The sequence below is a fragment of the Macaca thibetana genome, chromosome 12 (genome assembly GCF_024542745.1).
Source record: "Macaca thibetana thibetana isolate TM-01 chromosome 12, ASM2454274v1, whole genome shotgun sequence".
Taxonomy (NCBI): Eukaryota; Metazoa; Chordata; class Mammalia; order Primates; family Cercopithecidae; genus Macaca; species Macaca thibetana.
In genome coordinates this window covers 81,447,990-81,464,112 of record NC_065589.1, presented here as the reverse complement: position 1 = coordinate 81,464,112, position 16,123 = coordinate 81,447,990, and the positions used below count along the sequence as shown (strand labels likewise).

The window sequence follows — 16,123 nt, the reverse complement described above, 5'->3', positions numbered from 1 at the left end:
CCATCCCCCTTCTGGGCCTCCCCATTCACCTTGATGAGAGCTACCACCACTCAATAAAAAACCTTGCAGTCATTCTCCAAGTCCATGTGTGATCCGATTTTTCTGGTACACTAAGGCAAGACCCTGGGATACAGAAAGCCCTCTGTCCTTGCGATAAGACAATTTGCACTGGTTAACACAAGCCGCTTTTGAACGGCTACACTGAAAGAGCACACTGTAACACATGCCCACTGGGGCCTCAGGAGCTGTAAACATTCACCCCTAGACCCTGCCATAGGGTAAGAGCCCACGTTCCACATGACCTACCCGTCTGCCTGCTATCCCTAGGGGTTTCGAGCAGCGGGTCATGAAGAAGCGAGCCACACGCCCGGCATATGAACTGTTCCTATTTCAACAGGACTTAAATTTACCCTATATTTTTTCTTTTATCTTTGTTCTCTTTTCTCAGCTCTCTGTTTTCTTCTTGTCTTCTAGTGGGTTGTTTGAACAAGTTTTAGTGTTCCATTTTGTTTTATTTATAGTGTTTTTGAGTGTATCTCTTTGTATAATTTTTTTTTAAAGTTTGCTCTAGGTGTTGCAACATATATAGTTTATCACAATCTACTGGCATCATTGTTTTACCAGTTTGTGTAAAGTATATGAATGCTACCTGCATCCTTTTCCTCTCCTTTGTTTATAATTGTCATATTTACTCTATATCTACATTTAGAACCATGTAATAGAGTCTTATAATTTTTGTTTCAATGGTCTATCATAATTTAGAAAACTCAGGAGGAAAAGGAAAGCCCATTTTATTTACTCATATTTCTGTTGCTGCATCCTTTTTTCATTTCTGATGTTCCAAGCTTCCTTCTTTTAACATTTGTGTTTAGAGAGCTTTTAAAAGCTGTTATTTTAGGGTAGGTCTACTTTTGAAAAACTATCCTAATTTTCCTTTACCTGAGAATGTACTGCTTTCTCCTTAATTCCTGAAGGGTAATTTCACTGGGTGTAAAGTTCTGGGTTGACAGTTCTTTTCACTTGAAAGATACTGTGCCACTTCTTTCTGGCCTCCATGGTTTCTCCAGGGAGAAACTCACTGTTATTCAAATTGTTTTCCCCTACATGTACAGTGTCATGGCTGCTTTCAACACTTTGTCTTTAGTTTTCATAATTTTAATTATGGTGTGTCTTCCTGTGTATTATTTTGTTATCTTGTTTGGGGTTCACTCAACTTCATGAATTTGTAGTTTTATGTTTCTTGCTAAATGTGGGAAGTTTTCAGCCATTAGTTCTTTAAGTACTTTTTCATCCCTGCCCTCATTTTTCTCTCCTTCCAGGACTTCAGTGGCACAAATTTTACATTTAAAAAATGCTTCCAAAGGTTCCTGAAGCATGTTCACTTTTTTCAAGTCTTTTTTCTCTATGTTGTTTGTATTGAGTAATTTGTATTGTTCATTCTTTCTGTTCATGATTTCTTTCCTCTATTTCCTCCATTCTGCTGTTGAACTTATTCACTGAGCTTTTTAAAATTTCAGTTACTATATCTCTCAGTTCTAAACTTCAATTTGATTCTTCTTTATGTCTTTCATTTGTTTGTTGAGACATTCTTTTTCTTTGCTAAAGCTTTTTATTTTTTATTTGTTTCAAGCCTGTTTGTAATTACTCATTGAAACATGTTTATAATGGCTGCTTTAAAATATTTGTTAGGTAATTCTAGCACCTTTGTCATCGGTTGTTGGCATCTATTACTTTTTTTCATTCAGTGGAGACCTTTCTGGTTGTTAGTATGATGTGTGATTTTTGATTGAAATCTGGACATTTTCATATTATGTTATGAGACTCTAAATCTTATTTAAACCTTCCATTTTGACTGGCCTTCTCTGACACCACTCTAGTAGTGGAAGGAGGGAGGTGCCACCTTGTTAATATCATGCATAATGGAAGTCTAGTTTCTCCAATTGGCCTTGTTGACACTTGAATGGGAGGAACTACCTATTACTGCTGGGTGAGGGTGGGGATTCTGGCTCCATTGACACTGTGGTGGAGGTGGCCTCATTATTGCTGGGTGATGGTGAAAGTCTTGATTCTTTAGTAGGCCTCCTCTAACACTACCTCAGTGGGGTGAGGAGGGTGCCTCATTACTGCTTGATGGGGGCAGAAGTTCTGGCTCCTTGTGTGGTTTTTACTCACACTGCAGGGAGGAGGAGATCATGTTATTGGCCAGAGGGATGAACGTCCTGGCACCCTACTTGGCTTTCTTTGATACCACTCTGGTGAGCGTGTTGGAGCACCTCATTACTGTCTCATGAGGGTGGAAATGTAGGCTCCCCACATGGTCTTCATTGGCCTGGATGGGAGTGGAGCAACAGCTTTTTCTGTGGGGTTAGGCTGGAATAGAGTTCTTCTTGTCTAAAAATTTTCTGTCTGACTAGGCCACCCTTTTCCTGGCCTTCAGCTAGAGAGAACAAGCTTTTGTTCAGGCTATTTTGCCCATGCATGTTGATATTTTCTTGTTTCTGGCTTCTTCAGCTGCAGGTCTCAGATATATTAGGCAAAAATGAATCCCAAGGAACACACGACCATGTTGTTCTTTGGGTTTTGATGTTCCTAGCAAGCAATCTTCTCTCCACCTTTCAGAGACTTCCTGTGTTTGCTTTACATATTATGTCCAGGGCTAATAGTTTTACCTAATAGGTGGAATAAGGAAAAGTACATTTATTTCATCTTCCTGGAATAATGTGTCTTATAGAAAAGATCTTTTATTTGCTGCTGAAGTTAGGAGTTTTAGTGGATGAGAATGGGGTAGTTGAGGGGAGGAGGAAGAGAAAGGAGAGGAAAGAAAAACAGATTCTACCACTCCTAAAAAACTCTGTGAGTCCTGATTGAATATTTGTTCATTCATCATTCAACAAATTTTTTTTTTATTATTATTATTGTTATACTTTAAGTTCTAGGGTACATGTGCATAACGTGCAGGTTTGTTACATATGTATACTTGTGCCATGTTGGTGTGCTGCACCCATCAACTCGTCAGCACCCATCAACTCGTCATTTACATCAGGTATAACTCCCAATACAATCCCTCCCCCTGCCCCCTCCCCATGGTAGGCCCCGGTGTGTGATGTTCCCCTTCCCGAGTCCAAGTGATCTCATTGTTCAGTTCCCACCTATGAGTGAGAACATGCGGTGTTTGGTTTTCTGTTCTTGTGATAGTTTGCTAAGAATGATGGTTTCCAGCTGCATCCATGTCCCTACAAAGGACACAAACTCATCCTTTTTGATGGCTGCATAGTATTCCATGGTGTATATGTGCCACATTTTCTTAATCCAGTCTGTCACTGATGGACATTTGGGTTGATTCCAAGTCTTTGCTATTGTGAATAGTACCGCAATAAACATACGTGTGCATGTGTCTTTATAGCAGCATGATTTATAATCCTTTGGGTATATCCCCAGTAATGGGATGGCTGGGTCATATGGTACATCTAGTTCTAGATCCTTGAGGAATCGCCATACTGTTTTCCATAATGGTTGAACTAGTTTACAGTCCCACCGCAGTGTAAAAGTGTTCCTATTTCTCCACATCCTCTCCAGCACCTGTTGTTTCCTGACTTTTTAATGATCGCCATTCTAACTGGTGTGAGATGGTATCTCATTGTGGTTTTGATTTGCATTTCTCTGATGGCCAGTGATGATGAGCATTTTTTCATGTGTCTTTGGCTGTATGAATGTCTTCTTTTGAGAAGTGTCTGTTCATATCCTTTGCCCACTTTTTGATGGGGTTGTTTGTTTTTTTCTTGTAAATTTGTTTGAGTTCTTTGTAGGTTCTGGATATTAGCCCTTTGTCAGATGAGTAGATTACAAAAATTTTCTCGCATTCTGTAGGTTGCCTGTTCACTCTGATGGTAGTTTCTTTTGCTGTGCAGAAGCTCTTTAGTTTAATGAGATCCCATTTGTCAATTTTGGCTTTTGCTGCCGTTGCTTTTGGTGTTTTAGACATGAAGTCTTTGCCCATGCCTATGTCCTGAATGGTACTACCTAGGTTTTCTTCTAGGGTTTTTATGGTAGTAGGTCTAACATTTAAGTCTCTAATCCATCTTGAATTAATTTTCGTATAAGGAGTAAGGAAAGGATCCAGTTTCAGCTTTCTGTTTATGGCTAGCCAATTTTCCCAGCACCATTTATTAAATAGGGAATCCTTTCCCCATTTCTTGTTTCTCTCAGGTTTGTCAAAGATCAGATGGCTGTAGATGTGTGGTATTATTTCTGAGGACTCTGTTCTGTTCCGTTGGTCTATATCTCTGTTTTGGTACCAGTACCATGCTGTTTTGGTTACTGTAGCCTTGTAGTATAGTTTGAAGTCAGGTAGCGTGATGCCTCCAGCTTTGTTCTTTTGACTTAGGATTGTCTTGGAGATGTGGGCTCTTTTTTGGTTCCATATGAACTTTAAAGCAGTTTTTTTCAAATTCTGTGAAGAAACTCATTGGTAGCTTGATGGGGATGGCATTGAATCTCTAAATAACCTTGGGCAGTATGGCCATTTTCACGATATTGATTCTTCCTATCCATGAGCATGGAATATTCTTCCATTTGTTTGTGTCCTCTTTTATTTCACTGAGCAGTGGTTTGTAGTTCTCCTTGAAGAGGTCCTTCACATCCCTTGTAAGTTGGATTCCTAGGTATTTTATTCTCTTTGAAGCAATTGTGAATGGAAGTTCATTCATGATTTGGCTCTCTGTTTGTCTGTTACTGGTGTATAAGAATGCTTGTGATTTTTGCACATTAATTTTGTATCCTGAGACTTTGCTGAAGTTGCTTATCACCTTAAGGAGATTTTGGGCTGAGATGATGGGGTTTTCTAAATATACAATCCTGTCATCTGCAAAGAGGGACAATATGACTTCTTCTTTTCCTAACTGAATACCCTTGATTTCTTTCTCTTGCCTGATTGCCCTAGCCAAAACTTCCAACACTATGTTGAATAGGAGTGGTGAGAGAGGGCATCCCTGTCTTGTGCCAGTTTTCAAAGGGAATTTTTCCAGTTTTTGCCCATTCAGTATGATATTGGCTGTGGGTTTGTCATAAATAGCTCTTATTATTTTGAGGTACATTCCATCAATACCGAATTTATTGAGCGTTTTTAGCATGAAGGGCTGTTGAATTTTGTTAAAAGCCTATTCTGCATCTTTTGAGATAATCATGTGGTTCTTGTCTTTGGTTCTGTTTATATGCTGGATTACGTTTATTGATTTGTGAATGTTGAACCAGCCTTGCATCCCAGGGATGAAGCCCACTTGATCATGGTGGATAAGCTTTTTGATGTGCTGCTGGATCCGGTTTGCCAGTATTTAATTGAGAATTTTTGCATTGATGTTCATCAAGGATATTGGTCTAAAATTCTCTTTTTTTGTTGTGTCTCTACCAGGCTTTGGTATCAGGATGATGTTGGCCTCATAAAATGAGTTAGGGAGGATTCCCTCTTTTTCTATAGATTGGAATAGTTTCAGAAGGAATGGTACCAGCTCCTCCTTGTACCTCTGGTAGAATTCAGCTGTGAATCCATCTGGTCCTGGACTTTTTTTGGTTGGTAGGCTATTAATTATTGCCTCAATTTCAGAGCCTGCTATTGGTCTATTCAGGGATTCAACTTCTTCCTGGTTTAGTCTTGGAAGAGTGTAAGTGTCCAGGAAATTATCCATTTCCTCTAGATTTTCTAATTTATTTGCATAGAGGTGTTTATAGTATTCTCTGATGGTAGTTTGTATTTCTGTGGGGTCGGTGGTGATATCCGCTTTATCATTTTCTATTGCGTCTATTTGATTCTTCTCTCTTTTCTTCTTTATTAGTCTTGCTAGCGGTCTGTCAATTTTGTTGATCTTTTCAAAAAACCAACTCCTGGATTCATTGATTTTTTGGAGGGTTTTTTGTGTCTCCTTCAGTTCTGCTCTGATCTTAGTTATTTCTTGCCTTCTGCTAGCTTTTGAATGTGTTTGCTCTTGCTTCTCTAGTTCTTTTAATTGTGATGTTAGAGTGTCAATTTTAGATCTTTCCTGCTTTCTCTTGTGGGCATTTAGTGCTATAAATTTCCCTCTACACACTGCTTTCAATGTGTCCCAGAGATTCTGGTATGTTGTATCTTTGTTCTCATTGGTTTCAAAGAACATCTTTATTTCTGCCTTCCTTTCGTTATGTACCCAGTAGTCATTCAGGAGCAGGTTGTTCAGTTTCCATGTAGTTGAGTGGTTTTGATTGAGTTTCTTAGTCCTGAGTTCTAGTTTGATTGCACTGTGGTCTGAGAGACAGTTTGTTATAATGTCTGTTCTTGTACATTTGCTGAGGAGTGCTTTACTTCCAATTATGTGGTCAATTTTGGAATAAGTGCGACGTGGTGCTGAGAAGAATGTATATTATGCTGATTTGGGGTGGAGAGTTCTATAGATATCTATTAGGTCTGCTTGCTGCAGAGATGAGTTCAATTCCTGGATATCCTTGTTAACTTTCTGTCTCGTTGATCTGTCTAATGTTGACAGTGGAGTGTTGAAGTCTCCCATTATTATTGTATGGGAGTCTAAGTCTCTAGTAAGTCTCTAAGGACTTGCTTTATGAATCTGGGTGCTCCTGTATTGGGTGCATATATATTTAGGATAGTTAGCTCTTCCTGTTGAATTGATCCCTTTACCATTATGTAATGGCCTTCTTTGTGTCTTTTGATCTTTGATGGTTTAAAGTCTGTTGTATCAGAGACTAGTATTGCAACCCCTGCTTTTTTTTTGTTCTCCATTTTCTTGGTAGATCTTCCTCCATCCCTTTATTTTGAGCCTATATATGTCTCTGCATGTGAGATGGGTCTCCTGAATACAGCAAACTGATGGGTCTTGACTCTTTATCCAGTTTGCCAGTCTGTGTCTTTTAATTGGAGCATTCAGTCCATTTACATTTAAGGTTAATATTGTTATGTGTGAACTTGATCCTGCCATTATGATATTAACTAGTTATTTTGCTCGTTAGTTGATGCAGTTTCTTCCTAGCCTCGATGGTCTTTACATTTCGGCATGTTTTTGCAATGGCTGGTATCGGTTGTTCCTTTCCATGTTTAGTGCTTCCTTCAGGGTCTCTTGTAAGGCAGGCCTGGTGGTGACAGAATCTCTAAGCATTTGCTTATCTGTAAAGGATTTTATTTCTCCTTCACTTATGAAACTTAGTTTGGCTGGATATGAAATTCTGGGTTTAAAATTCTTTTCTTTAAGAATGTTGAATATTGGCCCCCACTCTCTTCTGGCCTGTAGAGTTTCTGCCAAGAGATCTGCTGTTAGTCTGATGGGCTTCCCTTTGTGGGTAACCCGACCTTTCTCTCTGGCTGCCCTTAAGATTTTTTCCTTCATTTCAACTTTGGTGAATCTGGCAATTATGTGTCTTGGAGTTGCTCTTCTCGAGGAGTATCTTTGTGGCGTTCTCTGTGTTTCCTGGATTTGAATGTTGGCCTGCCCTACTAGGTTGGGGAAGTTCTCCTGGATGATATCTTGAAGAGTGTTTTCCAACTTGGTTCCATTTTCCCCCTCACTTTCAGGCACCCCAATCAGATGTAGATTTGGTCTTTTTACATAATCCCATACTTCTTGCAGGCTTTGTTCATTTCTTTTTCTTCTTTTTTCTTTAGGTTTCTCTTCTCGCTTCATTTCATTCATTTGATCCTCAATCGCTGATAGTCTTTCTTCCAGTATATCGAGCCGGTTACTGAAGCTTGTGCATTTGTCACGTATTTCTCGTGTCATGGTTTTCATCTCTTTCATTTCGTTTATGACCTTCTCTGCATTAATTACTCTAGCTATCAATTCTTCCACTCTTTTTTCAAGATTTTTAGTTTCTTTGCGTTGGGTACATAATTCCTCCTTTAGCTCTGAGAATTTTGATGGACTGAAGCCTTCCTCTCTCATCTCGTCAAAGTCATTCTCCGTCCAGCTTTGATCCGTTGCTGGCGATGAGCTGCACTCCTTTGCAGGGGAAGATGCGCTCTTATTTTTTGAATTTCCAGCTTTTCTGCCCTGCTTTTTCCCCATCTTTGTGGTTTTATCTGCCTCTGGTCTTTGATGATGGTGACGTACTGATGGGGTTTTGGTGTAGATGTCCTTCCTGTTTGATAGTTTTCCTTCTAACAGTCAGGACCCTCAGCTGTACGTCTGTTGGAGATTGCTTGAGGTCCACTCCAGACCCTGTTTGCCTGGGTATCAGCAGCAGAGGCTGCAGACGATAGAATATTGCTGAACAGCGAGTGTACCTGTCTGATTCTTGCTTTGGAAGCTTCCTCTCAGGGGTGTACTCCACCCTGTGAGGTGTGGGGTGTCAGACTGCCCCTAGTGGGGGATGTCTCCCAGTTAGGCTACTCAGGGGTCAGGGACCCACTTGAGCAAGCAGTCTGTCCCTTCTCAGATCTCAACCTCCGTGTCGGGAGATCCACTGCTCTCTTCAAAGCTGTCAGACAGAGTCGTTTGTGTCTGCAGAGGTTTCTGCTGCTTTTTGTTGTTGTTGTTGTTTAGCTGTACCCTGTCCCCAGAGGTGGAGTCTACAGAGACAGGCAGGTTTCCTTGAGCTGCTGTGAGCTCCACCCAGTTCAAGCTTCCCAGCGGCTTTGTTTACCTACTTAAGCCTCAGCAATGGCGGGCGCCCGTCCCACAGCCTTGCTGCTGCCTTCTGGTTAGATCGCAGACTGCTGTGCTAGCAATGAGGGAGGCTCCGTGGGCGTGGGACCCTCCCGGCCAGGTGTGGGATATAATCTCCTGGTGTGCCTGTTTGCTTAAAGCGCAGTATTGGGGTGGGAGTTACCCGATTTTCCAGGTGTTGTGTGTCTCAGTTCCCCTGGCTAGGAAAAGGGATTCCCTTCCCCCTTGCGCTTCCCAGGTGAGGCGATGCCTTGCCCTGCTTCAGCTCTCGGTGGTCGGGCTGCAGCAGCTGACCAGCACCGATTGTCCGGCACTCCCTAGTGAGATGAACCCAGTACCTCAGTTGAAAATGCAGAAATCACCGGTCTTTTGTGTCACTCGCGCTGGGAGTTGGAGACTGGAGCTGTTCCTATTCGGCCATCTTTCAACAAATGTTTATAATTCAACACTGTATGCCTAAGAGTGTGATTTGTGCTAGGAACACAAGGATATGTAAGATTAATTTTTGCTTATTAGAAGCTTGATATCTAGTCTTGTAGAGGGCAACACCCAAATAAGCAAATTATTACATGTTGTAATAAGTGAACTGTGTCCTGAAGTATGAGTAGAAGTTCTCTAGGTTGCAATTCCATGCAAACCATCCAACAGACCCTGGCCTGCAGGACAGTGGATGGCAAAGTGGTGTCTGAGACCAACACCACCAAAGTTCTGAGGCACTGAGTCAGCAGAAACAGGGTTCCCTTTGGGGAGCAGGAATCCAATAAAAAGTTTAGAGGTCAAAAAATAAAAGTAACTAAAATAATGACTTCTTAATATTTATATCTATGTCTACGCATGTCTTTTAACATCCTTTTACATGTGTTGGATGTAAGACTTGCCACTCTGCCTTCATCTATCTTTTCCTTTCTACCTATTCCCGTATTACATCTGTGACTAGAAATAGGGGAGAGAGATGTTTGGTTAAACAACCAGAGTTACTAGATAGAAATGTGTAAATGTAACAGATGCACAAGTGGAGCTCAGGATGAAGCTATTGTTTTAAATCTGCTCTCACAGACAGTTCTGTTTTCACTAGTTGTGAGTGTGTGTGTTTAAATGTAGTAATATCCAGTTAATCCTCATAGTCACATCACAGTTCCTTCATCCCTTTACAGTCATTTCAGCCTACTTATCAACAATAGCTTTTCATAGAATCTACTAGAATTATACACTGATGGGACTATATTAATTTTAGGAAATGAAATACTCATATTTTACCCAGGAAACTGGTGTATTAGGCCATTCTTGCATTGCTATAAAAAATACCTAAGATTGGGTAATTATAAAGAAAAGAGATTTAACTGGCTTGTGGTTCTGCAGGCTGTACAAGAATCTTTGGCTTCTGGGGAGGCCTCAGGGAGCTTTTACTTGTGGCAGAAGGTGAAGTGGGAGCAGGCATGTCACATGGCCAGAGCAGGACAAGAGAGAGAAAGAGTTGGAGGTGCCATACACTTTTAAACAAACAGATCTCGTGTGGACTCACTCAGTGCCAAGGTGATGGCACCAAATACTTCATGAGGGATACACCCCCACAATCCAAACATCTCCCACTAGGCCCCACTCCAACACTGGAGATTACATTTCAACATGAGATTTGGCGGGGACACAGATCCAAACCATATCAATGAGAATATATGGTCTGGCTCATTATGTTAAAATAAATAAAATAATTTTTATCATGCAGAGTGTTATGCTAATTTTCATTGTTTTCTTACTCTCATTTGCATCTATGGTCATTATCTTTCCTTGCCTTCAGTATTAGTATCTGTAAACTTTCTCTCTTCTGGAATAGCATGTATTCAAACCTTATGATATCCCTAATGTATTGGTGTATTTTTAAAAAGCCCATATACAATAACACTTTATTTTTATGCTGTCTAAATCTTTTATTTAAAGACATCTGGTATGTTTGGCTCAGCGGACAAAATATGACAGTGCTGAAAAGTAGTATTAGCAATTCTTATGACTTTCTACATATTTTAAGATGTTTATGGCAGAAATTACATACTGTGGTGGATAGAGTAGCAGACTAAGAAAAATTTATCATTGACATGCTATTACTTACTTTTTTGTGACCCTGAGAAAACCAGTAGCCTTTTCTGTGATTCTGATTTTTAACCACAATTTTATAGCTATGAAAGAAGAAAACAATTGTTCCAAATATCTGCACAATAGGAATACTGAGATTTCAAGAATAATTCTTTGTGTGTTTTTTTAAAATGTAGCATAATCTATTGCTACTGTTAGTGTTTCCAAAGTGGCAAACTTGAATTCAATTTCTTGTAATAAGTAAAAACATGTCCTGTATATGGCCAGTGGTAACTATTTGGTTTGAACTGCTATATGAATTAGGAATAAAAATATCATATTGGATTGAACTTCAACTTATCACAAAAATTGTTTAACTATTAAGATATTTTAGGCATTAAAATTCAAATAGTATTAATCTAAATTTGAAAAATTATTATAATATTTCAATTATGTTTAGCTGCTTATAGTTTTAATTCAGAGACATTAGTTGATTAAATACTGTCCCTGTAACTAGACCATGATAAATAATGCTCTTGTGTGTGACATGGATAAGAATCAGGTCATTGTTTAGTATTTCAGCTTATAGTTTGATATTTCAGCTTGTGTGCACTGTCCTTTGCTGGAAAGAAAACATCATCCAGGTTCAAATGATCAATACATTGCTAATTTATTAGTGATTTATTTTCCTTAAACTTTGAAAGTCTTTTTGTTATATTTGCTGAGGGTAGGGTAAATCAATTTGTACTCACATGCCAGATTATATCAGATGTTATTGATTCTGGCTACTTCCTTGATTTATGGAATGATTAATTTCATTATAAATATTTCAGTCTTCTGGGAAATTGGTTAAAAAAAGAGGAACTTAATTTAATTTGCTATGGTATGTCTATATGTATATTTATATCCCTCTTATTTAAGGCAAAGATAAAGATCTAGGCCAACTAGGGAACTCAATAGGCCATGATCATTGGAAGTTGTATGTGTAGTGACTTGACATTGTGATTTCTGTGCATTTCTTTTTCAGACTGACGTTATTTAAAAATGGTGCTTGCTTAGTAGAGGTGCATAAGAAGAGGAATGTTGGATTTTTATCTTATTCACAATACACACGCCAGATATATTTTGCTTTCCTGAAAAAGTTGTACTATCTTTACTCCTTCTCTAAATCTGTTGCCTTTCTAAGCATGATACCAAAGGCAAATATCCTGAAGAAAAGAGTGATAGATTTTACTACAAAAAATTTAAAGCTGTCTGCCAAAATCCACTATAAACAAGATTGAAAGGCAACTGACAACTCGGAACAATGGGAGCAACACATATGGTGAACAAAGGGTGAAAATCCTTCTTATAAAGAGCTCTTAAAATATAAGAGCATATTGTACATACCAGATCATCTTTTCATCTGGAGAGCTAGGTACTGTTATTATCTTTATTTTATAGATAGATAAAGAAGTTAAGGCTTAAAGAGGTCTTAGAGTTAGTCATGAGTGAAAGATTAAAACCTGGGTTGTCTGACCCCAAAGTCTATGCTCTTAACCACTAAGCTACACTTCCCTCCATTCTTACAGATGGCCAGAGACAAGAAAAAGCAATTTACAAAGACACCCAGCAGCTAGTAAACATATAATATTTATTTTCTCTCTGGAAATAAAATAATGGAAATGAAAATAATTAGAGAACATTTTGTCTATCAAACTGACAAAAATTTTAAACAATGGTTATGTTCATTTTTGGCAAGATATGGAAAAACCAGACAATTGATAAATCCTTTCATTGGGAAAATTACCCACAAAATCCCTTAAAACCCAGTTATAGTTTTTAACCTTGCAATTTAATTTTTAGTTATTAATCCTAAGAAAATAACTGTGTATATATGAGATTTAGTTATGAAGATATTAACTCAATATTTGTTTATAATGCTAGAAACTGTAGACAACCAAAATGTTCAACAATAGAAGACTGATTAATTAGTATACATCTATAAAATGGAATGCCAGTAGTTGTTTAAAGTGGTATTTTAAAGAGTTGTTTGGGCAGGGTGCGGTGGCTCACACCTGTAATCCCAGCACTTTGGGAGGCCGAGGTGGGTGGATCACCTGAGGTCAGGACTTCAACACCAGCCTGGCCTGGTGAAACCCCGTCTCTACTAAAAATACAAAAATTAGCCAAGCGTGGTGGCACGTCCCTGTAGTCCCAGCTACTCAGGAAGCTGAGGTAGGAGAATCACTTGAACTTGGAGGTGGAGGTTGCAGTGAGCCAAGATCGTGCCACTGCACTCCAGCCTGGGTGACAGAGTGAGACTCTGCCTCAAAATAAATAAATAAATAAATAAAGAATTTTTGATGGCATTTTATGTGTTAAGGGAATAAATCAGATCATTAACTCATTAAGATTCCACTTAAAAGTTGTACATTATTGTATTGATAAAAGACTGAAAAGGTTTTTATAAAAATATTAACAGTGATTTTCTCTAGTTAGTGAGAATATGATGGGTCTTATTTTTAATTTTCCAAATTTTCTACAATAAAGAAATTTTATTTTTTTAAAAAACAAAAGTTACTGGCCAGGCATGGTGGCTCATGCCTGTAATCCCAGAACTTTGGGAGGCCGAGGTGGATGGATCACCTGAGGTCAGGAGTTTGAAACCAGCCTGATCAACATGATGAAACCCCGTCTTTACTAAAAATACAAAAACTAGCTGGGCGTGGCAGCGGGCACCTGTAATCCCAGCTACTCAGGAGGCTGAGGCAGGAGTATCACTTGAACCTGGGAGGCGGAGGCTGCAGTGAGCTGAGATTGCACCATTGCACTCCAGCCTGGGCAACAGAGAGGGAGACTCCATCTGGGGAAAAAAAAAAAAAAAAAAAGATTACCAGAAAATTTCTTTAATTTACTTCTTGTTGCATGTAAGATTTTAAAAAAGTGTAATCACAGATTTGCAAGAGAAAAATTTTGATCTTTCCATACTTTTTAAATTTCTAATGAATAGTACATGGTGGATCTTTATTTTAGTCTTCTAATGGGTAGTTATCATAATGTTATTCCCAGGTAAACTTGAATGATGTTTTATTTAGTATTTCCATGTGAATTTTTTTTGACTCATTTTTTGGCCATAGTTTTATCTTTATTTCTTTTCTTTAACTTCTTGCTGTTCATATTTTCCAATTTATATTCTTTCTAATATATTTCTTATATTGTTTTTTATTAGAAAAGCTTCTCCAGTTTTTAAAAATTTTAAACAATAATTTTAACTTTTATTTTAGAGTCAGGGGCTACATGTGCCTCTTTGTTACATAAGTGTATTGTATGCTGCTAAGGTTGGGGCACAAATCATCTCATCCCTTGGGTAGTGAACATAGTTACCCAGTAGTTTTTTGGTTGTCCCCCTCCCTCCCTACTCTAGTAGTCCCCAGTGTCTATCGTTGGCATCTTTATGTCCGTGAGTATCCAGTGTTTAGCTTTGAAATTCATTGCTTGGTAATAAAATATACCAGTGTTCATCCTTCAAAATTTTCTTTTCTACAGAATAAAAATTTTGCAAAATTGTCACAAAATTTGTTGTGTGAAATGGAAGATGCCGGCTTGCTTATTTTACCTTATATTATTTAACAGAATTGAGATTACATAATCTAGTTCTCAATAACTGGTGGTATTTGTTCATAAACTTCTATTGATATGTTAATTTTCTGTTAATATGGGACTTATTAGTTAGGTCTCGTTCCTGAATTCGTGAAACCTCCCCTCCCCCAAACAAATGATGTCCCTCTCTCCTCTTCTTTCAGTAAGTCAATTTATATTTGGAGACGTGGCACAGTACTAGATGATTCAAGCTGAGAAAGAACAAAAAAAGATATCTGGCACTCATTCCTTGCTTTCGTATGAGCTAACTCCTGACAGGTATCTAGTATATGCTGAGTTTCCTATCTTTCTCATACATATCAGGCAGAGTAAAGCAGGTAGGAATCAGAAGTCTCAAATTAATGTCTGTAAATCCTGAGGAGATATTTTGAGGCTGCAGTAGACTAAACGATGCCAGATTTGGTTTGATTTGCTGTAATTCTATCATTTGAACACTAAGTGGCACTAAAGCCTAGGTCACAGATAATATATTGTCAATTCAAATTCTCAGATTTGGGGTCTATTGGTGGGTAAATGGCTTTGGAAAAGTGATAAAAGGATTAGTAAGAAAGTATTCTGAGCTTAGAGGAAGACAGAAAAAATAGTTTTACAATCAGTTATTTTTGGGAACTGGAAGTTTAACCAAACTCTCTTGCTTTTATTTGCAAATTATTTAAAAGCAAGGAGTAAACCACTCTTAAAATGACCAAAGATGATTAATCTCACTCCATCTATCCTTGAATATTTTCCCTTTTTCTTTGAAAGGACGGAAAATCTATACTTAGAAAAAGGTTTTTAGATAGAAAGCACTCATATGCATGTTGAACCTTAAGCTCCTGTGTACCCATAGATGACAATACCCATAATAAACATTTTTTTTTCAACTCTGGTTTCTTTTGAGACTATTTACTTATACCTATAAATGTGTATTTTTACATTGGACCTAATTTGGGAAATGTCAGTATAATTTGAGTTAGAAAAAAATCAAAATTTGGTTATTCTGGAGGGGAAAGAAAATCATATGTTTTGTTACTTATCTGAACTTTAAAAAATTAAAATAATCTTTCCCAAGATTTATTGAGATATATAATTGACAAAAATATATGTGTTTAAGGTATAGAATGTAATGATTTAATATGCATATACATTGTGAAATTATTACTGCAATCAAGCTAATTAACACATACATAACCTCGCAGTTACCATTATTTATTTCCAGCTTTATTGAGGTACAATTGACAAAAATGTATATAATGTATATACATATGGTGTATGACGTGATATTTAGATGTATGTATACATTGTGAAATGATGACTACAGTGAAGCTTAATATCCGTCACCCCACATAGTTATCTTTTTGTGGGGAGAACATTTAAGATCTCACATAGTAAATTTCAAGTATGCAATACATTATTATTAACTATACTCACCATGTTGTACATTAGATCTCCAGAACTTGTTTATCCTGCGTAACTGAAACTTTGTATTGTTTGACCAACAGCTCCCCATTTCCCCAGCTTCCTAGCCCTGGGGCAACCACCATTCTACTCTCTGCCTCTATGAGTCTGACTTTTTTAGCTTCCTCAGACAATTGGAATCACGTAGAATTTAACTTCTATGACTGGCTTATTTCTCTTAGCATGGTGTCCTCCAGGTTCATTCATGTTGTTGCAAATGCCAGAATTTCCTTCTTTTTCTAAGGCTGAATGGTATTCCATAGTACACGCTTGATATATGGAAAAAGAAGTATATACAAACATACACACACATATACACACAAACCCCACACTTTCTT

General features: G+C 38.1%; 1 protein-coding gene across 5 annotated transcripts in view; it reads left to right on the top strand.

Annotated features, from left to right (window-relative positions):
- SLC4A10 (solute carrier family 4 member 10) overlaps window positions 1–16,123 on the top strand; it is a 474,235-nt gene that overhangs the window by 27,250 nt on the left and 430,862 nt on the right. Inside the window, exons 1-2 of one of the 5 annotated variants that reach the window (XM_050752255.1) lie at window positions 11,861–12,123; window positions 14,492–14,606. The exons of the other annotated variants lie outside the window; for them this stretch is intronic. The gene's annotated coding sequence lies outside the window, so the exon portion shown is untranslated. Of the gene's footprint in view, window positions 1–11,860; window positions 12,124–14,491; window positions 14,607–16,123 lie in introns of those variants that run through there. 5 annotated transcript variants of the gene reach the window in all.